Below are 23,987 nucleotides of genomic sequence, written 5' to 3' on the forward strand. Positions count from 1 at the left end.
CTTTGGTGAGATGCTTTCTTTAGGAAACTGTTCTGTGGTCCTGAGACCAAGACAAACTTCCCAGCATCTCTCCTGCACTGACAGTTACCCAGGCTCGGATTCTAAGGCAGAGGAATCATAGAGGCTTCCCCAGTTCATAAGCACTCCCAATGATGCCTAAAAAGTGAGCCAGCTTTTAGGCAGTAGCCCCCAGTTTATCAGCCTTGGGGAAAAGTAGTTCAGTTCATTATCTAGTATCAAGTACATCAAAAACCTCAGATGTCTGACTGAAAATTTTTTATTATTTTTTAAAAGATTTTATTTATTTATTTTTTAGAGAGAGGGGAAGGGAGGGAGAAAGAGATGGAGAGAAACATCAGTGTGTGGTTGCCTCTTGAGTGTCCCCCTACTGAGGACCTGCCCCACAACCCAGGCATGTGCCTTGACTGGGAATTGAACCAGCGACCCTTTGATTTGCAGGCCAGCACTCAATCCACTGAGCCACACCAGCCAGGGCGACTGACTGAATTTTTGACTTGATTTTTTTTTTTTTTAATATTTTGAATACTGGTTTAAGTTTCCCAGAAGTGCAGCTTGCTGGACCACTGGGGATGCTTTATTCATTGTGTTAGACCAGGAGAAATGGCATGTGTAACTTCAAGCAAAGGGAAACATTAATAGTCAATCAAGCCAGAAGTAGTTTAAGAAAGGATTTTTCTAGAGCAGGTGATTTGAAGGGTCAGTGGTTTTCCAGCTTTTGATATGTATCTATCGTCAGCACACACACACACACACACACATACACGTGGTTCATGGAACAATCCACTATGTGAAGAGACGCTATGCATTTTTATTCCATTTTTATTTTATTTTCCCTTTAAAACGATGATCACAGTCCTGTAGTGTTCATTTTGCATTGACACGCAGTTTTAAAAACACTGAATTAGAGAGTCCAAGTTGAAGGCCAGCACCTGCTGCCCTATTTGCCATTGGTAGAGCTGTCCACAGTGCTGATTCCTGCCCAATAAACTGACTTGGCAGGTAAGAAAAAGCATCCTAGCACTTCTTGAGTTAGCCAGCTTCATGCTCACTTTCTACTCTTCCCTACCCTGAAAAATATTCTCCGGCTTCCGGAGTGCACGCGCGAAGGCATAGTCGAGTGCAGCCAAGACAGCCCTTGCCAGCAGCCAGCCCCGGTCCTGGGCCCTCTGCATGTGTTATCTCCTTCAACCCTCCTAAGAACCCTGCTCACCAGAGGTGGACAACATTCTTATCTCCGTTCTCAGATAAGTACGTGGGTTCTCAAGGAGATTTTATAACTTGCTCAAAGTCACACAGTTACCTACGGATGGAGTTGTGATTGAAATCCAGACCTTTCTGACTTCAAAGACTTTTAATAAAAATTTCTCCTTAAGACGTAGAGGTACGGGAACTGAATAATTCAGACCACTTCCACAGCATGGTGTTTACTTGTCCACAGCTCCGGGGCCCGAGCTCTGGTGGGGTGTCACAGTGCGCAACTGCGCGTGAGGCTCCGTGTGGGTGACTGGCCGGCACTGGTGACCTAGCCCTGCTCAGGGCCTACGACACATTCCTCTCTGAACCCCAAGCACCCTGCTCTCTGGAGAAATGCTTCCCTTGTGTTCTGAGGGATTTCTAAACATAGCAGGCCCTCCTGCCCTGAAACATGCCTTCCACATGCCTGTATGTTGGCTTAGAGCAAACCTAGCCAAAGAGAACACAGCTACCTCGAGAGAGCAGGAAGAGGGCACGCACGGGCAAAGAGCACCTCTATTTGCAATCCACGTAAGGACATTCACTCGCTCCGACCAGGGAGTTGCATATATCTATGTAAATGGCTGATACGACACTGGCGCGAGCTTCCCCAAGGTCACCTGGGCGTTGCAATATTTTACAGTCCAGACATCTGACACGAACCAGATGGCTCCCTTCTTTTTTCATAATGGCGTGTTTACTTCTCTCATCCTCCATCTGACATTTATGGAGCACCTGGTAAGATGAGCAGAGAAAAATAACACAAGGCTCATCTGCTGTTGGAACTGATGCACTCGCCCCCTTTCACCACCGCCTGTGATGGGGCTTGCGCATTGCCCGAGGCCTCTCTTGTCTCTTTCTGTCCTCTTTTTCTGGTTTTGCGAACTTGGCCCTACTTCTCCCAGTGATGAGCACAAACTAAGTATGCATGGGAGAACAGCACCTGGTGACATCAGGATCTTAGGAAGCCAGCTTTCCTTAAAAAGTGTAGAAACGACAGGCGCAGGTCCCCTTGGTTTCTCAAGTTCTAATCAAACATGCTAATTAGAATTCCTCAAACAAGCGAAGACTCAGGAGAGGGTGGCTTCAGAGAGGTTGCGGAAAGCTATTCCGAACTCTACTTACGTTGTGGGTTAATGTTTCTTACCCTTTGTTCTTCGTCACTAAGTACTGTTTTGCTCTCAGTCTGCATTCTCGTACCTGCTGGACAGGATTCCTGAGACTATTTTGCCATCATCTTCGTCACAGTCGACGAGCAGCACTTACGTAAGTGTGGCATTTGATTGATGGTCCAAAAGGGTAGGTACTGGCATCTCTTTCGATCTCCCCTTGACTGCACGTGTAGGTGCTAAATACTTACTAGTTTGTTAAATTAATCAATGAGATGTTGAATAAAGCCCAGGTCCATCGAGAAAGTGTTTTTATTGTTCATGGGTGGTGTAAGGTGGAACAGTCTCGAGAGGAAATACTTACAAAATGAGAACTCTGAGTGAATGTTTCTGGATTAGAGGTGAAAGTCACATCAGCCAGTGTCAACCACCAGCTGCCGATAGTGCCCTGTTGCTTGTTTTGGGCTGTGGTTATGGGGACTTACGGGATAAGAAGTCTAAACCTAAGAGAGGGCTGTGGAATATCACAGTAATGAGAGAAATTTGAGGATACTTGGACATAATGTGTCTTTTGAGTTATGTGGAAGAGGATTAAAGCCTTGTTCCCATGATTGGGCAAACCTCCATTGTCAATAACATCTTTTAGAATTCCCCGATCCAGATAGACTTCTCTCTTGTCTGCACTGGTGCGGTATCCCAAGGTGTCCCAGGATGTCCCAAGGTTCTTAGAATTTTAGAGCTGGAAAGAACTTTTGATATCACTGAATACAAATAATCTTGTTTTATAAATGAGTTGGGCTCACTGAGTTCCTTCATTTATTCATTAATTCAGTCTCTATGTCTTAAGATCTACTAGATACCAGGCACTGAGCTCACGTTGCTCCAGGCCCGCAGCAGTAAACAAAACAGAAAAGGCCTCCTAACTACACTCTCTGCTCTCATGCAGTTTACATTTTGATGGGACGACACAGAGCAAACCAATCAAATAAATACACGAGCAAGACAGTTTCAGACAGCGGTGAGTCCTGGGAAGAAGGTAAAGCAAGGTGACGAGATTGCCTGAGAGTGGGGATGGACAGGCACGAAATGAGGAAACCCGCCTCCATAACGAATATTGAAATTGAGATCTGCATGAGAAGGCGTCAACCTTGCAAAGTTCAATGTGAAGAGATTTCTGGCTGCTTCTCCGGCAAATACCACCAGGTGGGAATAAGTCATTCTATTCAAGAGCAGAAAGAAGGCCAGTGTGACTGGGTCACAGTGAGGAAGGGTAGGCGAGATGAGAGGTGGGAGAGACAGGCAGCAGTCACATCACGTACGGCTTTGCAACTCATGGCAAGTGTTTTGGATTTTATTCTTTGTGCAGTGGGAAACCATTGGGAAGCTTAAAGCAGGGAAGCAACGTGATTTGATATGATTTTTCAAGGGCTTCCCTAGCACCCTGGCTGGTGTGGCTCAGTGGATTGAATGCCTGCCTGTGAACTGAAAGGTCGCCAGTTCGATTCCCAGTCGGGGCACATGCCTGGGTTGCGGGCCAGGTCCCCAGTTGGGAGCGTGCAAGAGGCAACTGACCAATGTATCTCTTGCACATTGGTATTTCTCTCCTCTTTCTCCCTCCCTTCCCCTTTCTGTAAAAGTAAATAACTAAAATCTTCAAAAACTAAAAGATCCATAAAAGGCTTCTCTAGCTGTGAAGTAGTCCATTGGTGATAGCAACAGAAATTAGGTTTCTTCCAACAACAAATGGATTCAGTACAGTGGAAAACTATAAAAATAAAGGAGTTGTTATAATTTACTAAGTGCCTAATGTTGCCAACCTCTGTGTGATTTGCTTTCTGTTCATCATGTTATTTAACAGTTGTCATAATTATCTATTCTGCCTATTTTTCAGATGAGGAAACTGAGCTTCAATAATTTTAGCATCCAACTTCACATGGATAGCAAGTGACAGAGAGGCAGACTGGGAATTAAAAGTCAAATTAATTCCCAGAGTCCATCGGGCACAAAGATCACTCTCACTGTTCATAGTAGGGCCAGTGTGCCTAATGGTTGAGCAGGTGGGTGTTGGAACCAGAAAGCCTGTGTTCAGATCTCAGCCCTCTTGCTTACTGACTCCATGACCTTGGGCAAGTCACTTCAGTTTTTGCAGTGTTGTTGAAATTTTTGCTGTAATGCTTTTCTCTCTCCTCCCCCACCACTTTCCCATGGTGACTAGTAATAAAATTCTGGGAAAAATATAACCCTTGGGTTTTGTCTTTGCAAAAAAATGGAAAAGCTGGGAAGATAGGGTCCTTGTCACAGCCATAGCTTAGAGAGTGGGTGGTACCAGTGCCCAAGAGAAGGGAACAGACTCCAATTCTCTGAGTCCCTGGGAAAAAGGAAAAGTGAGTGGGGTGGGGCAGGGGATTCGAATTAGGCCTAGTAAGTAGCCTTGGGGCCGGGTAGGTAGAAAGTCCTCATAGGTTCCTTGATACATGTATGGTCTCTGAAACCCAAGTTCATTGTTTTTCGCTGGCTGTTCAGTATTTGTATGCTTACACATTATGGTCAGCAGGGGGCAGTGTAGCCAATGTTACTTGTGAGTGAGGGGCTGCCTGCTTTTCAAACAGGGGTCTGGGAAAGTGTATATAGCTTAAAACGGCGCCTACATGGGCAGGTTCTGGGTGGAGAGCTCCACCTTTTCTCTTCTCCAGGATCCTGTTCTTCCCTCTTTTCACCCTTCTCCTCTTCTATTCTGCTTCCTTGCATCCTCTGCTCTGCTACATACCCGCAGATCTGACCTTTTACTCTGTAAAGTGTGCTCACACCCACTGATTCCTGGAGGCATCCAAAATATTCTATGAGAGAGACAGGGTCAGGTTAAGTATTTGTCATTTGCGGATGAAGAAACAGAGGCCTAGAGAGGTGCCTGATCCCTTGCCATTGTCCTTCCTCCAATATACGTACAGGACATGAAAGCCAATAGCAGAGATTTTTCTTGTCGATCATTCTAGAGAAAGCTATTATGCCACCGGAGCACCACACATGCTTTGGAATCAGCAAAAGCTGCCAAAGCAGTAAACTGTGCAGGTGCTTGTTCACAGTCGTGGACTCCGGGGCACCGTGAATTTCATGAGGCCCTCCTCTGAAAAGGTGAAAAGCCAAAGGGCTAACCCCTTGAAATACATACTTGTGACTGCTGGGTATAGATGGATCTTTGTGCTTTTTAAGAAAAGAAGCCACCAGAGTCCCTGACTCAGGGCTCCACTGGTTGGACTCGGCCACTGAGAGGTAAGACTACATTCTTTGTGCAGAAGCCTTGCACTGTAAGCAAGTTTCTTCCTCTCTTCAAGCTTCAGTTTCCGCTCCTGAAAGGGGAGATTGTCATAGAGCAGTTGTGACAGGGTCCCCACATAATCTGCATTCAACCCATACTGCTATTGGTGTCAAAACAGGAGATTTACTCTTCTGATAGCTCCTCACTGTGGGAGATGGATTCCATCAAGGGCACCCATTGATGACTGCCTGTATCCACACCCTTTGCAATAAGAAGTCCTGGTCCCTGCCCTCTCTAACTCCAGGCTGGCCTTTGTGTCTTGCTTTGGCCAATAACATGTGGCATCATGCCTGGGCCTTTGGAGGCCTGGCACTCTTTTTCAGTCTCTTACTGGCTTTTGAAACCCTGCCACTACGCATAAAGAAGGCCAGGCTGCCGTGCTGGAGGATGAGAGCCACACAGACCTCAGGTACGTGGGTAACCCCCGCAGAGACCGGAAGATCTTCTCAGCTGACCCATGGAGCCTCATGAGCAATAGCAAGTGCTTATTGTTTAAAGTTGCTTGGTTTGGGGAGTGTTTACTAAGCAGCAATGTATTTGATACACTACTTAAAGTTACATGTAGATTAGATTAATCAAAGGAGGGGGTAATGCTGGGTGAGACTATTTAAAGGTTACAGACTATACCTTTGAATGCTTAAGGCATTAAATTTTAGAGCTTCAAGTTCAGGGATAGCCACGGTAGTTAAATACTGTAATAAAACAGACCTGGTTCTTAACCCCTACTCTACCTTATGAATGTCCACCTTTGGTCACATTTCTGAACCTCTCTATGACTCAATTTCCTTGTCTGTAAAATTGGGATAATAATAGTTATTGGGAGGATAAAATAGGATAATGTATATAGAGTGTTTAGTATGGTGCTTGGCACATAGTGAGCGCTCAATAAATGTTAAGCATTTTTACAGACAATGATCAGTTTAATCTCCAAGGGACGCTCTACACACAACCATTTGCTGCAGGTCCAGCTGGTAGCCCAGGACAGGGTTTTGCAATGCATTCATCTAAAGCTTTGAAAAAAGAACAATTACAATTGCATATATATTTTTTCCTCCTTTGTTTAATTACAAAAAGTAACGTATACTCTATACCTTAAATCCAAAATCTCGTTTAGGGCAAAATTCCTGATTCAGAGAAAATTTATACTGTGAGTTATGACTTATAATTACAAATATTGAACTCAACTTCAGGGCATGGAAATAAACCTTATTTTCTTAGAAAGGAAATGTGCACTCTATGTTCAATTGTGAGACAGGGGCATAAATCTCTCTTTGTTGCGAGTTGTAACAATTTACCTCATATTTCACTGAACAAGGAAGCAGAGTGATTATCCGCAACATGTAAGGTGGAAACAATTGTCTGGATACACAGCTCTCCTACAAGGGTTTAACTGGAAAGGAGGTCGCAAAAGGAACCTGGATTTAGGTGTAATGTTCAGGGCAAACGTCCTTCGATGATCAGTTCCTCACTGGCTTGCAGATGGCACTCACCACCATTTATTTCTAATGAAGAAGGAAATTTGTGGGGAGATGGGGAGTCAGAGTAGAAATCCTTCTCAGACTAGAGAGACCGGCTGCGTCAATTTCTTGTTCCTGAGCAGAATCAGGCTGCGGGAGTACTCACTGGTTTTATTGACTCTCAGTTGATTTAATTTAAAAAAAAATCAGAAAGTGACCCTTTCCCTGAACGCTGACTCTTGGCCGTTATTGTTTGTTTCCTTGGCCATGTCGTTGGAGTGCCTGATATTAGCAGCAGACCTTTGAATACCCACGACACTCTGCACATAGCGGGAAGGGGTTTGTGGGCTCTGAAACATCAGGGAGTTTTATCGTCCTGCTTTAGAGGAAGTGGCTAGTTCTCCGAATCCCATTACCCAGCGGCGGATCTTTCCAGCCCCTTCTGGTACAGATCAGACATCCTGGTATAGGTCACTTGTGCGTGTTCTCTCAGGGATCTCAGTGAACGCACTTGACATTATCACAGAAACCCATCTGTGACTTGTCTGGCAGAGGTACTTGACTCCCCCGTGGGCTGTGGAGGGAATCTGTGATCACGCTGAGGTTTCTGCGCTAGGCTGCCGCTGGGACGCCCACTTGAGTGCTACTGAGGCTCCTTGGTCAGGCCTTCCCCCAGCCTCACTCCCCGAGGGCAGCAGTGTGGCCAAGGGGAGACAGCAGTGTGCTTCTGGGTGGCAAATAGTTGGTGGGCCCCCAGTGTCCAGCAGTGGGTCTGCACCAGATGTTTAAGGTGAATTCCCTCCTGATCAGTTGGTGTTTGGGCCTTATTGGTTGTTGAATATTACAGCTGTCACCCCTGGTCTCTCCCTCTAGCTCCCTGCTCATACCTGCCTTTTCTTTGAGCATAGCAGAAAATAGCTAATCCCTGATTAGTATCATTTCATCTCAAGCCTCTAGCAGAAACCAATAAGGGTCTCTGGATTGCAATTCAGAATTCCCAGGGGAGAGACTCTAACTGGCCAGGTTTGGGCCAGGTGTCCCATCTCCAGTCAGATGTGACTAGGAGATCACAGTCCCATGACCCATTATGCCGGTAAGCCTGCCCCTCTGAGTGGTGTGAGTTGGGGCAGTTACCTGAGCAGGGCACTGTGCTAGGCGGTTACTTCCTGGTATCCACACCTCTGTGTAATCCCCTCGTGTGTGGGCTGGGTCTAGTGACTCTTCCTTCTGAGGAATAGTGTATGTCAAAGTTAGGTTACAGAAGACTGGGACTTCCATCTTGTCTCACCTCTCTCTCTTCTGGTTCTTCTCTGGTGAAGCAAGCTGTCGTGTTGCGCCCTGTGGAGAGGTCCCGGTGTCTAGGAACTGAGGGTGGTGTCTGGCTTAGTGCCAGCGGACACCCAAACCCTGCTAGCAACCATGAGAGAGAGCTCGGGAGCATGTCCTTTCCCAGTCAGGCCTTGAGGTGGCCGCGGCCCTGGCTGACACCCTGATGGCAGCCTCGTGAGGGACCCAGAGGGACACAGAGGCCCCAGGCTGTGCTCAGACTTCTGACTCACACAAACTGCAAGATAACAGCCGATGTTTGAAACCGCTCCACTTGAGACTACCATTCCAGAAGTCCCACCCCTGAGCTACTAAATTTCGGGGTAGTTTGTTATGTAGTAATAGATAACCAATATAGACACCTCGTGTCTGGGGAGGCTGTGCGGCCAGATGACCTTGCCTTGTCCTGACTTCACCGGGTGACAGATTGTGTGGTTTTGTGCAGGTTATTGAAGCTCTTCAAGTCACGTTCTCTGCTGTAAAATTGAGACAATAGTAATGATATGGTTGTTGAGAGGACTAAATGAGTGATTCGGTGCTAGCACTTATATTAATATTAGTTCACTAATATTAGTGATATCAGTAAAGTTTAGTTACTGGTACTGAGCTTTCACAGTTCTGCTAACCCTGTACACTGGGTTATTGGTGCCTTGGTTTCTTTGTCAAAGAAGTTTGGAGAATTTTGTGCCCTTTAAAGAAATGATATAGAGATGAACATAAAATACCCCAAAATCTCTTTGAAGCAAATGGTTATTTAACTACTAAATGTAGACAGCTATTTTCATTTTATTCATTTCGGTTTTATAATAAAGAACAGTTTCATATCATAGAGAAATCAAAAACAGAATTTGTGCTCTTAGATACAAAATATCAAAAAATATTTGAGTTGCTGGAAAAGAACTTGTTTTTGCAGTTCCCTTAACACAAAGGCGTCCAGCCACCTTCTGCAGCCAATTATTGTGTCCGTGGAAATGCCAGGGCACCACGCAGGTGGCAATCCATCACAGACGCGGCCTGCGGGTGAAGGGCGCGGAGACAATCATGGGCACTTAAAAGGCTCTGCCTTCTGAGGCCAGAGCCCACAGTGTCAAAGGTTTGATGAAATTTGCTCATTAACTCCAAGCTCGAATGTTCAGTTATCCTGTTTTCATTGTTCCTTGGGGGTGCTGTTTTTCTCCCAGGGGAGGCTGTGGCCGTCCTGTGGTGGTGGGAGATGTCAGTTTTACAGATCTCCCACCCACCTCACCTCCATCTCTCCACCGCTCCATCCCAAGACCACTGCCCTTTCCTATCTGTCTCCCTCTGTCATGCCAGGTCTTTCTTATGGCATCGGGGGCTGAGCCTGCCCACCCTTGCGTCCATTCATACTGATCAGCTCCCTTTGTGAGCCTGGCTGCTGAGTGGGGAGCAGCTTTCCGAGCTTCCTTTTAATTTTGCTGTCCTAAAGTCAAATACAACAAAAGCCCTTTCTGTGTGAAGGGTGACATTACTCCTTGCTGAGAAAACGAAGGGCTTCGGGAGTAAATGAGAAGCGCAGTGGCCAGATACCCCTCACAAGAAGGACCAGGCTCCCTGAGGCAGGCCTGCCGCTGCCCCAAGGCCAGGTCTGCCTGAGTCCCCACGTATCATCTCTCCCAGCCCCACCCCACCCCTGTCCCTAAGGACGGTAGTCTCCTCACAATGAAAACAACACTTTCTGCTTCCAGAAGCACCTTCGCCCATCACTCAGTGAAACAAAACAGTTAAAAATAATTACCTGCAACAACCAAGCAAGGGAAGAGGTCTTTTCATGCTATGCATGGAAAAGGCACACTGAAGATTTTGGAGGGATTAGTTCAGCTTCTACACCATTCTTTTCCCCTAGAAGTGATACAGGGGAAGGAAGTGAGCTGCAGAACCTTGAGAATTCTCATGAATGCCCCCGATTTAGGTAGAAGGTGATAAAGTTGGGGGTAGGGAGCTCAGAGAAAAAAAAGGGAAATGTCTTCCAATAGCAGAGGTTCCCACCTATGATCTCAGTTTCACCGCTGAGCCGGACAAGCCACCCCCCTGCCTGTCATCATCCGCCAGGATTCCAAGCTGAGCCAGGGGATTGAGCTGAAGGCGGAGGATATCCACCCCTCCCCATCAGAGGAGGAGGTATCTCAACCTGGATATTAAAATAGTCTTAGAAGAAAGGGGAGGCCCAGGCCTACATCAGAGGCTGCAGAAAGTTCACCAGGCTCTTTTCAGCTTCCTGCCCTCAGGCTAGAGGGCAGTGGGTAAACCGCAGCTCCTGGGACTCAAAATGCACCTGAGGGGAGAATACAGTCTCAGATACGGTTAGGAAGTTGCCCATGAAAATCAATTTTCTTTCTATCAAAGCAGAAAAAAAATTAAAAAGGCAGAACTGGGTACAGGTGCAAATGTGGCAAAGAAAAGGGGTGGCAGGTGTCTGTGAGGTCAAGATAACCTTTCCTAAAGATGGAGCTGAGTGTGGTGCATGAAGGAGAAGGGAGAGAATTTCTAATTGTTAGGCAGTTGGCCAGCTGGCTCTACGTCAGTAGCGAGCTTTGGGTTGAGTAAGTTGGGAATTCTCAACATACTTAAGATTGCTTGGAGATTGGACAAGGTAGCCTAGGGGAGCACGCAGACAGAAAAGAGTACAGGGCTTAATAGAGGTCTCCGCGGACACCAAGAATTAATAAATAGGCAGAGGTGTTGGGACCTACAAAGAAGCTTAAGAAAAGAATAACCATGGGAGACCATGTCACCAAAGTCATGGGAAGAGAATGTTTCAAGAAGGAAGATCACAGGGTTGAATAGTGCCAGGAATTCAGTAAAAATAGGGCAAAAAATTCCGGGTTGAATGTGACAACAAAGGTTATTTGAGAATGTCCAATGAAAGAGTTTCAAGCACATAATGGAGAAGCAGATTCTTAATGATTTGAAGGATTACTGAGAGGCGATGAAATAGAAACCGTAATAACACAACTCCTCCAAGACCTTTGGCTGTGAAGGAGGTGGGGGAGAGACTGAGCAGCTGGTCAGAGCGTCGTCCTGGTGCGCCAAGGTGGCAGCTCGATCCCTGGTCAGGGCAAGGACTGGGGAAGACACTGGTTGGAGAGACTTATTTTTAAGATGGTAGAGCAGGCACATCTGAATGTGGATGGAAAGTTACCAGGGGAGGAGAAGCTCCGCTGTGCCTCTGGGATGAAGTTTAGATATATATATAGTTCTCGTTCTTTCTCTCTCTCTCTCTCTCTCTCTCTCTCTCTAGTTTATGGAATCAGTTCCCTAAGGAAGTTGAAAGACCTGGGACACAGAGAACAGAAGGAGGAATTAGCCTTAGATGCTTATTCCGTTATTATGACAGGAAGGATAAGAGAGTGGGTATAGATGCAGATAAGTTAGTGATGAGCGGCAGAATTCTCAAGTTCTCTTCTGACGGCTTCTATTTCCTTTATGAAGGAGGAGCTGAGCTCATCTCCTGACAATGAGAGAGAGGACAATAGGGAAGAAATATGAGAAGAGTGGAAGAAGCTTTAAATTGTCTCTGGGAAAGAGAAAGGGAATAGGGGAATAAAGGGGGCTATTTGTTCCACTTATTTTGTTCACCACACCTAAGAAATACACCTCTTTCCTTCTAATTAAAATTTTTTATTTACTAATTTTAGAGGACAGAGGAAGGAAGAGCGAGACATTCATTGATTGATTCTTGTATGTGCCCTGACTGGGGATCAAACCTGCAACCTTGGTGTATCAGGATGATACTCTAAGCAGCGAGCTACCCCGCCAGGGCTGGACCTCTTTTCTTTTAAAAACATTAACAGCATTCAAAATGCGTGATCAAAGAGGATGTGGATAAACTGGGCTTAAACTCCTCTGGGTCCCTTAAGAGCCATGTCAACAAACTCTTCGCATCCTTTCTGGTCTCGGCTTTGAAGCCAGTGCTCTCACGAGCCTTTCTCAACTCCTCGGCTTAGAGTTATGGAAGGACTGTCCGTGTAACCCCAGCAGGGACTGTGGAAACACCGGAATCAGGATCCTGGGGTTTGGGTTGAGGCAGAGAGGATGTTCAATGAAGAAACCAGACATGTAGGAGTGTCTGTTTGCCATCTTCTGCCGCAAGGTGCACAAGTTAGGGCCCACAGGCCAAATCCAGCCCAGTTTTAATAATATGTTTTATTGCAATATCGCCATGTCTATTGGTATTTTCCAGCTACAACACCAGAGCTGAGGGGCCATGACAGAGACCTCATGTCCCAGAGAACTGAAAATATGTACTCTCTGGCCCTTTTCCAGAAAATGTCTGTCCATCCTGGGGTAGAGGAGGAACAGCGAGGTTTCAGAGGAAGGATGACCTTGAGAAAAATCCCAACTTCTGAGTCTGTTTCCTTTCCTGCAAAATAAGGACACCATTCAGTAAATCATTCCCTCATTTAACAAACATTTATTGATTGCGTACCGTGTGCCAGAAGCCGGGAGTGCAGAGATCAATAAGATCCAGCCCTGTCCTCTGGAGCCCACAGCAGAGACGGATGGTAAACAAACAGCTGAGATAAATGCTGCATGTGCATGCCACGGGGAGAAGCGGGAGCTGGCCCACCTGGCCCACAGGGGGCAGGAAAGGCTTCACAGAAAACCCGAAGAGGAGGGACTTGTCAGCGTGAGGGGTTGCCGTGGATGAGAATGAAATCAGTCAGGGATTGTTGTGGCATGAGGGAAGATCAAGGGGAATCAGGGAGGAAGACCTCTTGGAAATACCAAGATAGAAGGGGCAGGTGAAGAGAGATGGAAAAGGAGCAGTGAGAGAGGCAGAGGAGAATCAGGAAAGTGTGCGGGATACCAGTGAGACACGAGGGGCACCATTCACCACCCTGCCCTTGACACGCCTCCCTAGCTGGCTGCTGCCCTCCCTGCGGAGCCCAGACGTGGCTTACAACGGTTTCCACAGAGCCCTCTGAGCAGCCACCGTCACTCAGCTGGAGTTTGCCCCTGAGATAAAGCCTATGGTTGATCTTAGGTACATACAGGCTCTCTTAAGAGGTACACAGCAATTTGTTAACTACAAAGCACCCCCCAAATGTAATGTGCCATTACTACCAGTTACTAACAAAATAAATAAAAACCTAGTAATAGGGTACTACCTGTAATTCAACCCGGACACCAGAATTTTAAATCTATGAACATAGCACAACACAACCTCGTTTTAATGGTTTCATCATACTCCTTTCAAATTGAACCTGAGGACAATATTCATTCCCGAAAACCATACATGTGATTTAACCAAACAAGTGGATTTCTAAAGTATACAGGAATGTGAACAGATTGCAGAGTGAGGCAGACAGTTCTCCTTTTTGTTTTAAAATTTGAAGGAAAATTGCAAACATTCAGAAAAGAGAACAATATAACACCCATGTATCCACTACCTAGATTTTAAAAGTGCTAATATTTTGCCATTGCTTCAGAGCTTAATAAAAAGAATAAAGACATTATAGATACAGTTGACGGCTCTTTTGTGCCTCTTTCTGGTCCCCTCAGTCTGCCCAGAGGTTACCACTCTGGAAGTTAGTGTGCATCTCCCTCATTCAGGTTTTTATGGTTTTCACCACATTTGTATCAATAAACATTACACAGAAATGTTTCAAGTGTTTTTAAACATTACATGAATGGTAAGGCAATGTAAAAACTGTTCTGCAACTTGCCTTCATCATTCCACATTATGCCTTTGAAATGCATTCACATCAATCCATGTGTTCATTTATTTTGCAGCTGGTCTTCTTTCTGCTCTTTGAAACCTGCCCAAATTGTTGAAGACAGAAAGCAGATATATCTGACAGCTTCCCAGTGGCAGATACAAAATAATTTGGTCTCAATTGTCTTCTCTTTTCCCCCTTTCTTCTCCTTAGTCTCCCTCCCTCTTTTCCTCTCCTGCTCTATTAAGGATTTTGAATATAAAAAGAAACAGCACAAGAAGGAAATCTCAGAAAGAGGATCTGAATTTAGCACCCTGTCTTCCAGGAAAGAAAAGACATTTGTCAGGAGCATCAGACAGTGGCTAAATGCAAGAACCTGTGCTAAGCACTTTACAATTGGAATTCTCAATGGCACCCTTGGAGGTCTTCCTTGCCCAAGGTCACAGAGCTGGTAGGTGGAGATTTTAACCCAGGGACTCAGATGCTGGAGCTGATGCACTTCAGCTATTCAAAAGGAGAAGCCATATTGATCTGAAGAAGGGCCAGTGTTAGGTGAGCTATTAACAGGAAGAATTCCCAGGGCTAGTGTTTCATCAACTTTTGGTATTGATTTCACTTCTAAATTAAGTATCATAATGACTGTAAATAATAAAGCATAATAAAGTACTTACTTAAAAATTCACAGGCTTGAGTGTTACTGTAGTTTTTTCACCTGAACTTCAGCCACCTATTGATTTCCAACTCCCTCCTGGATATTTCCACTTGACAATTCCACTATCATTCCTAATTCTGTAAAAACCAAATTTAATCATTTCCTCCCCTCCTGACCGTTTCCTATTGCAGCAGATTCTGGCACCTTAGCCTGACTTCCATGGCCCTCTGTACTCTGGTCTTCACTTCCTGCTATGCCCTGAACTGTGTGTCCTCATAAAATTCCTATACTGAAGCCCCTAACCCCCAAATGTGATGGTATTTTGGAGGAAGGGCCTTTAGGGGATAATTGGGTTTATATGAGGTCACCAGGATGGAGTCCCTGTGAAGGGATTAGTGCCCTTCTAAGAGACGAGAGCTTCTTTCTCTCTCTGGTTGCCTTGTGAGTGCACAGTGAGAAGGTGGCCAGCTGCACGCCACGAAGAGCGCTCACCTGGAAGCAAATCTGCTGGCACCTTGATTGTGGGCTCCCCAGGCTCTAGAATGGTGAGAAGCAACTTTTTTGTTATTTAAATCACTGGTCTATAAATCACTGGTCTACGGTAGTTTGTTACAATAGCCTAAACTAAGACACTACCTATATAGCATTTTAATTGTATTTTTTTTTGTCCTTTTTCTGCAGTTACCCTTCTTGTCTGTTTTTTTTTTTACCCATGTTATTTTCCTGAGCTAGGCTGCTACCCAAATAACAGCAACCTTTTCAGACAAAAATGAAAGTCTCTTTCCCCTATCTTTTTTCTACTAATTTCCCCTTCTTTAGATTCCTACAACACTTAACTTTTATCACACAACATAGCATTTAGTTATATAATCTTATTTATTTTTAAACGTCTTGTGTCTGCAGTGAAATGATTAATGCTTCAAGGGTGGGCTGTGTCTTGGATTCTAGTCCACAAGTCAGTGTTTCTCAACCTTTTTTTTTTTTTCAAGCTCCTGAGCCCATGTCATAGTAATATTCATTCTCTCTTAAACCCTTAATTTTTTAAAGTAATTTTGATCATTTTTACATGGGAGAAAATAAAGAGGTGATTTAAAGTAAAAACATTTTAGGTCAGCATATTATTAATGCTTGTATTATCAATCTTGTTTTAAAGTTTATTTTAAATATAATCTTTAATGATATTCATAACATAAAAATATATTTTGTAATGTTTCTCCATTTAGCAAATGACTTACTCTGTTTAATTCAATTAACTATGTAAGAAAAAATATGAATTGCTGGAAAACAAATTTTAAGAGAGAAGTTTTGTATTTTATTTTAACCCTGAATGTGTATAAAATGCAGAATGAAGTTTAACTGTGTGTTACAGGACCAACAATAGACAAAAGCTGCTTTCATGGCCTGATGCTTTGAATTCTTGCATTTATGCTTAAAAATTAAATGGCTTGCATTCATAATTTTTGCTCAGTTTCTAAACAGTAAGAAAAGAGATTTCAGGCTGCTGTTTTCAAGCACTTTCCTACAAATACCACAATGTAGATGCTCTACCCAATAGCTAAAGAGACAAATTAGTTATAGTTTTTACTGTATTTTCTTTTGATAGCATTGTTTTTTGACAACTTAAGGTGCTGCATGACACTTTTAAGCAGAATGTAATTTAAAGACCTAGTGAAGATTATCATGAGGGAAACTGGAAGAATTATGATCAGGTTCATAACCTTCATTGACCTCTGGAATTTTAACATCAGTGTTTTCTTAGTTTCCTGCACTTAAACAATGGAGCAGTCCATGTGGCAAGAAGAGAGGAAGTGGAACACTACGTGACAAAGAATAGGAAGAGCTGAAGGTTGTGTCATGGTCAAAATCAAGTCTGATAGAGTTCACTAAATCAGGTAAGTGGGTCGAATGAGCCATAAGAACTTCCGCTTGGTCTCTAGCAAGTCCAATGCTGTTTCCTTTGTTAGTGGGAAATACTAGGTACACATTGTATGCATGTAAGTATGTATTTAATTTTTAATGGAAAGAGATTCCATTCTTGCCTTCTATGATGTGAATCTCTTTCCCTCAATATTTTACTTTGAAAAAATTTCAGAGAAAAGCTGAATTACATAGCAAACAGCCATGCGTTCACCACCTGGATTCTACAATTGTGAACATTTTGCAATTACTTATGTTATCATCAATCCAGGCCTCTATCTGTCTATCAATGTGTTTTATGTAATATGCATTTCAAAGTAAGGTGCAGATGTCTATATACTTCTTTCCTAAACACTTCAGCAGGCATACGGTCAGACAGACTTCAATATTTATTTCGGGTTCTTTTTTTAAGATAAAATTTTTTAGTAAAATGCTCAAATCTTAATTACATCATTTGATGAGTGTTGACATACACATATACCGCTAACCTAAATCCCCTGTCAAGATATTTAACCTTTCCATCACCCCAGAAAACTCCCTCTGGTTTTTTGGAACTACAATTTGTAATTGTCACTTCACAGAATCTGTCTGAGAGACTCAGCAAGCTGATTGGTGAGAAATGACCAGAGAAATGACCAGTTTAGTTTCTGTTTGCTTTGACAGAGAAATATAATCACAGCAGAGGCTGAGGAGTGGTGGTTTTAACTTCTGTATGCTACTTACGTTCTCATTGTCATGCCACTAGAGTGTAAAGAACATTCAGCAATTGGAAAGAATGATTATAGCTACCTTCCACTCAGTTGCTATGGATGCTTGTAAAATACATAAGTAAAAGTTGATACTAAGAGCATTCACATAGCTGTGCATTTTAATCCAAATTTGCAAATATGTTAGTACAGGGCTTGGTTATTTTCTTTCAACTTTTTAAAGTTTCAGATACTACCGTATTTTTCAGACTATAAGATGCATTGGGCCATAAGATGCACCTAGGTTTTAAAGGAGGAAAATAGGAAAAAAAATTTGAAGTAAAAAATGAGGTAAAATATTTAATAACATCCTTTAAAGCAGAAATCCTTTTCTGCTTTGACATCTTTCCACAATTAAGGTAGATTCAGCAGGAGACTCCGGTACGCTATGGTATCTTTCTACAACAAAATACAGTAATGATGGAACTATCAGCACTGTGTCCTTCATAGTTATGGGGGCGCTGTAGCTGAGAACATCAGTGGATGACACACTGTTATGGGGAGATCTGCTGCTGACACTGTTATGGGGGCATCTGCCACTGGAGAGCCACAGGTTGTGCAACACTCTTGTACGGGACAGCAGTTTTGCACAACCTGTGTGGCTCTGCAGCTGTTGCCAAATTACAGCTCCCATCATCCCAACCAGTCCAAGCATGATGGGAGTTGTAGTTTTACAACAGCTGCAGGGCCACACTGATAGGTGCCCTTGCAGTGGAATTTACCTATGTTAATGTTAATGGGGAGGACACACCAGTCACGTGATGGAGGCGCCTAGGGGCGCCGCAGGCTTTCTTCTCTTAACATGCCTGCACCACCTGTACCTTCCTCCCTAGCACTACAGTATGCCGCAGCAGGGACTCCACTCCTGCCTCCCTTGCTTCACACCGCTGGGCACCCCCTCCTCCCAGCCCAGGGCCCGCAGCATCGCCCCACTCCTGCCACCAACCGCTTCCTGCAGTGGCGACCCAGCTCCTGTGACCCCCGCTCCACTGCCGTCCTTCCGCCCCCCACCCCAGCGAGCCAGGTAAGCTATATTCAGACTATAAGATGCACCCCCATTTCCCTCCCAAATTTGGAGGGGGGGGAAAGTACGTCTTATAGTCCAAAAAATACAGTAATTTTATTCATTCAGAACATTTTATCTTTTTTAAAAATTTTGCAACAATCTATCTTCCTGCATTTAGGACTAAATGAATGAAACATCTTTTTTAAAAAAATCACTGACCTGCTGTAAGTATTTCTGGCCATGAATATGGGTTATAAAGTTGTTTTTAAATTACTGGAGGCAATTTCTAGGAATTCTCTGCAGAACAGATTGGCCTTGGGGTCAGGCTAACATAGATCGGAGACTTTACTCTGCTACTTATTGACTACATGACCTTCACCAAATTGGTTAATCACTTTGACCCTTGATTTCTCTGTTTATAAAATGGGGACAATACATGAATCTACCTCAAAGAGTTGTTGGAAGGATTAAATGAAAAAAAAAAAAAAAGAGGCAGTTTTCAGTGCTTAGCACATATTATGTACTCAAAAAATGTCAGTCAATGTTGTGATTATTTTAGTGAACACTGGCTCGCTATAAGCTTCGTTGTTCGGAATATTTACAAACCCCAGGGAACAGTGATTGTGTTCAGGGAGATCACATGTCCTTTACCTAGCCTTTAGTCCCACCAAAGAACAATATCCACAGATTTTCATTTCTAGTTATTTTTTATCAAGAGTCATGTAAAAAGCACCCAATTCTCAGCAATAGCTAACATGAAAAAGGTTCACAACACCAAAGGTGGGTGAGGATGTGAAGCACCCAGAATTCTTATGTGTTGTGGGTAGGGATGTAAAATGGTTCAAACACCTTGGAAAACTGTTTGGAGGTTTCTTAAAGAGTCACACATACATCTTCCTCAGTGATTCTCTAAAGACAATAATGCTGAGGGTGAGCAACCCTGATCTACTCCATGACACAGACATTCCAACGTGTAGGTATTTAGCCAGGAGTAAAAAACAAACAAAAACCAAAAAACATATGCTCACAAAGATGTCTTGTACTAGAACATTCATATCAGGTTTATTCATAATAGGCCCAAACTGGAAATAGAGCTCAAATGTCCACTAACAGGAGAACAGATAATTAAATTGTAGTCTAGCCATACAATGACACACTGCTTAGCAATAAAAAGGAACACGCTACAGATGCATATACAACATGGAGGCAAATCAACAGGGCCTGGAACATGCTACCCCCAGTCACGGTGACTTGGCATACTGGATATTTTAAGCAGAAGGAATGTGAGGAATGGCAGGTGTGGGACTCTCTGACGTTGCCCTGAAGCAGGTCATAAGACTCTGATATGAGATAGGCTCTCCCTATACCTGAAGGAAAAGAACATTCTTCTCTCTGAAGATGCAAGGGCTCCAAAAGGAATCTGAATGAACCTGCCTTGTACATTTCCCCAGTTTGCCCCTCTTAGCTCACAGCCATCTGTCACATTTTCCTACTACTCAAACCTAGTATGAAAACACTTAGCTTTAGGTTTTCATTTTCTTAAGGCTCTTATGCTACATAAAATACATTAGTAAATTTATATGCTTTTCAATTGTTAATCTATCTTTTGTTACAGAGTCTTAGCTGAGAACCTAGAAGGGTAGAAGGAAAAAAAAATCCTCCCCTACCATATAATATGTATTAGTTACACTGAATGGAAAGGAACTGGAACCAAAAAATATTAAACTTGTAATGATTGAATTTATATGAAATTCTGTAAGAAGCAAAACTAAACTCTGGTGACAGAAAACCGATCCGTGTTTGTTTCTGGTGGGAGGCAGATTGATAGGGAAGGGGCTCAAGTGGCCTTTCTGAAATATTTAATAGTTGTTTGGCAAAAATGGTTGAATTAGTACACTTAAAATCTGAGCATTTGATTGTATGTACATTACACTCAAAACAACTAAGGAAAAAAAGAGGCAACGAACCTGTGAGTTTGGAAGATCATGGATGATCTTTTTCTTCCGATCAACTTCAATCAGTTGCTCTACATAGTCTCCAACACTAATATCTTCAGTCTTTTTCATTATAGCCAGTCTAATATGTAATTGTATCTCATTATGGGTTTAGTTTACATTTCCCCAGAGACTAATGAAGTTGAACATCTTTTCATATTTTATCAGCCAGGTGGATCTCATCTTTTTGAAGTGTTTGTTCCAGGCTTTCACCCATTTTTCAACTGGGAAAATTTATATTTCTTGTAGGAGTTTTTTCACTTGTAGAAGTTATATATTCTGGATACAAGTCTTTTGTCATACACATATATATTATTGTAAATATCTTCTCCCAATCTATAGGTTGCCTTTTGTTTTCAATTTTAACATAGTTCAATTTATATATTTTTCCTTTATAATTAGTGCTTTTTCTGTCTTGTTACAAACTTTTTGCCTACTTCCAGTGCACAAAGATGTTCTTTGATGTTTTCAGCTAAAAGTTATTGTTTGACTTTTAAAATATACCGTATTTTTCAGACTACAAGATGCACTTTCCCTTAAAATTTGGGAGGAATATGGGGGTGCATCTTATAGTCTGAATGTAGCTTACCTGGCTTGCTACAGGATTTCTGCTTTAAAGGATGTTATTAAATATTTTACCACATTTTTTGCTTCAAAATCTTTTTTCCTATTTTCCTCCTCTAAAACCAACGTGCATCCTATGGTCTGAAAAATATGGTAGGTTGGCAATCCAAGTGCACTGTATTTTTGTTTATGTGAAGTGAGAGCTCAAATAATGTTCTTTCCATATGGATTTTCAAATGACCTAGCACCATTTTTTGAAAAGGTATTTTTCTTCTTCCATTGATGCACCTCAGGGAAGACTTATAAAAAATGTATTTTACATATTTAAAATATACATAAAATAGTTCAAACTCTACATACAGTTCTATAGTCTCCTATTTTCATGCAATACTGTTATATATATAGCCTATTAATGGCTGTATCATATTTCATTATATGGATGTACCATAAAGAATTTAATTACCAATTTTTTATTGTTATTAAGGTGCTGAGATAAACATTTTGTGCAAAGTGAGCGTCAGTTGTATACTAAAGATAAATTGGTAGGACTGGGGATTTCTGGACTAAGTTGTAAGGCCATTTTAAGATTTGCCTTCTGTAAGGTTTATATCATTTTTACTCCCACCCACTTGTTTCTCTGTATTCTCACCAACTGTGGCTACTATTATTTAAAATCTTTGCTAAACTGGGTAAAAGAAAACCTATTGCTTTCATTTCCAAATTTTTTTTATAAATCTTTGTTTATCCTTATTGACTATTTTAATTTTTTTGGACGGCGCGTTAAAATCTTTGCCCATTTTCCCTTTGAGGTTCTCTTTTTCTTATTGATTTGTAAACATAGAGAATAACAGAGCATTATTTTCCCCAGTTTGGCTTTTAACTTCACATTGTCTAACAGACACCAGTTTTAACTAAGTCTGTACTAAACCAAATTCAGCCCAACAGCTTTAGAAAGCCTCCCAGCTCCAGCGGCAAGGTAGCGGCAAGGTGAGCGGAACCAGTTTGTCCCGGACAGGTTTGCCCCGCCCTAATCCACCCCTCCACGGAGGGGGCGGTACCAAAGGACGCTCTGTCTGCGCACGCGCAGCTTTAGTGGCCATAAATGCTGTGGGGAGGAAGGCTGGCACTTCCCAGCTCCAGTACCCCAAGAAGCAGCAAAGCGAAGTGAACGGAGGCCTGGGCACTGCGAGAATCGGCGGCGTGCGTAACGTTGATGCGCGACGTCCTCCTCGCCTTGAGGCGCGTGCGCAGTGTTTGTCAGGGGCCTCCGGCCGCTGTCAGCCGCCGTGGCGGCGCGGTCTGGAGTTGGTTTTCCGCTCCCGGCGTCCGGAGGGCGGGTCTGGGCCTCTTTCCGGGGTCTCCTGGCGCGTCACCTCACTCCTACGTGGAGGGGGTTGCCCTAGACCCTCAGGAGCGGAAGTGGAGAATGGCCCTCTCGTGTAAGGAGAGCGAGTGAAGCGCCGCCTCTCACGACTCTGGGGTCGGAGGTGGGCGTGAGCGAAGGTAATCCGGGCCGGATTCGGAGCGCGGGTCGTCCTTTGATATTTCAGTGGGGGAGGCTGGCGCTGGGACTGAGGGTTCTCCAGATTGGAGAACGGGCCTGTTAAACGGAGCTTGGGACTTAATTCCACCAGTTGAGAAATCTTCGGTGCCCCTGGCCCAAAGTGAAGCGCTGGGTGCACTTTAGCTGTTACTTTTAATTGTTGCTGGCAGGGGGAGTTGGCGGAAACACTTCTAAAACTCCGTTGTGTTCATTGGAGAGCTAATAGCTGTCCTGTGGGTGTTGTCTTACAGGAAGTTCACAGGTACTCCTTTTGTGGCTGTGGGTAGGGGGTACATGACTTCCTACTCGAGACTGCAAAATAAGAATGGTAATAGCCTCCTAGGAGAATTACGATGCCACAAAACTCTATGGAGTGCTTAATGAAAGGGTAGAGGAACACATACTAGAAACTTTCTTGATATTCTTTAAACCATTTTTTTTGTCATGCATTGAAGCGCTGTCATGAAGTTGAAGTTCATTGTTATGACTCATTCAGAACCTAATCAGAGGAGTGCCTTTTGTGCCAAATATTATATCCTTTCTTCTTCTTTTTTAATAAATAACTTATTGAGTACTTATAGTGCACTAAGCACTGTTCTGGCCTCGGGATAATAAATTAGTAAACACACTGCTTAAAGAACAGTAAAACTAAATGCTAATAGAATACAGTCTTCTGGATATTATTTATTGCGGTGGTAGCTCACCTTTATTTCCCATTTTAATCATCAAACATTGGCTTTTTGCGGGATGGTGATGGTTAGTTTTTTCATGTTTAACAAATTTAGATTCTTTTTGAAAACTTGTGTAGGATGCATTGGATATACTAAATAAATGCAGCACTCATGAACTCAGTCATCTGTTGATTCACATTGTGCTGAGAAGTATAGTTGACCCTTGAACAGCACAGGGGTTACTGTTGACTGGAAGCCCTACTGATAACATAAGCAGTTAACACTTATTTTCTGTATTAGGTGTTGTATTTTTACAATAATATAAGCTAGAGAAAAATAGAAAATCATAAAGAAGAGAAAATACATTTATAGTATTTATAGAAAAAAAAATCCACATATAAATGGACCTGTGCAGTTCCAATCCAGTGTTTAAGGGTCAGCTGTAATATGTAATACTTATTCCTCCATCTGCTGGAATTTAGAACTTTTCCAACACTATGCCATTCAGCTATCCTTCTTTCTCTTATATGCCTTTCCCTTCCTGGTGGACAGATGTTTTTGGTTTCTTAAGAAGTGTTAGAACACAAAATGAGGGTGACCTTGTAATTTGTATATTCAATAAGGATATTCTTCACTTTAAAATTCTTCTATCGAAGTATGTTCAGTTTTAGTGGCAAGAATAAATAATAGTTCCAAGTGTGAGCATAAAATATTGGGAGCTGTCTGACCAGATGAGGCAGGAATTTGTAATAGT

General features: G+C 43.1%; 1 protein-coding gene across 4 annotated transcripts in view; it reads left to right on the forward strand.

Moving 5' to 3' along the window:
* The first annotated feature begins 250 nt into the window (after positions 1–250).
* CMTR2 (cap methyltransferase 2) overlaps positions 251–23,987 on the forward strand; it is a 28,008-nt gene continuing 4,271 nt past the window's right edge. The window contains exons 1-5 of one of the 4 annotated variants that reach the window (XM_053915209.1): positions 251–3,566; positions 4,255–4,420; positions 14,466–15,337; positions 16,541–16,684; positions 18,289–18,479. The gene's annotated coding sequence lies outside the window, so the exon portion shown is untranslated. Of the gene's footprint in view, positions 3,567–4,254; positions 4,421–14,465; positions 15,338–16,540; positions 16,685–18,288; positions 18,480–22,102; positions 22,523–23,987 lie in introns of those variants that run through there. The other 3 variants (XM_045191837.2, XM_045191838.2, XM_024556222.4) reach the window with 3 other exon arrangements.

The sequence above is a fragment of the Desmodus rotundus genome, chromosome 12 (genome assembly GCF_022682495.2).
Source record: "Desmodus rotundus isolate HL8 chromosome 12, HLdesRot8A.1, whole genome shotgun sequence".
Taxonomy (NCBI): Eukaryota; Metazoa; Chordata; class Mammalia; order Chiroptera; family Phyllostomidae; genus Desmodus; species Desmodus rotundus.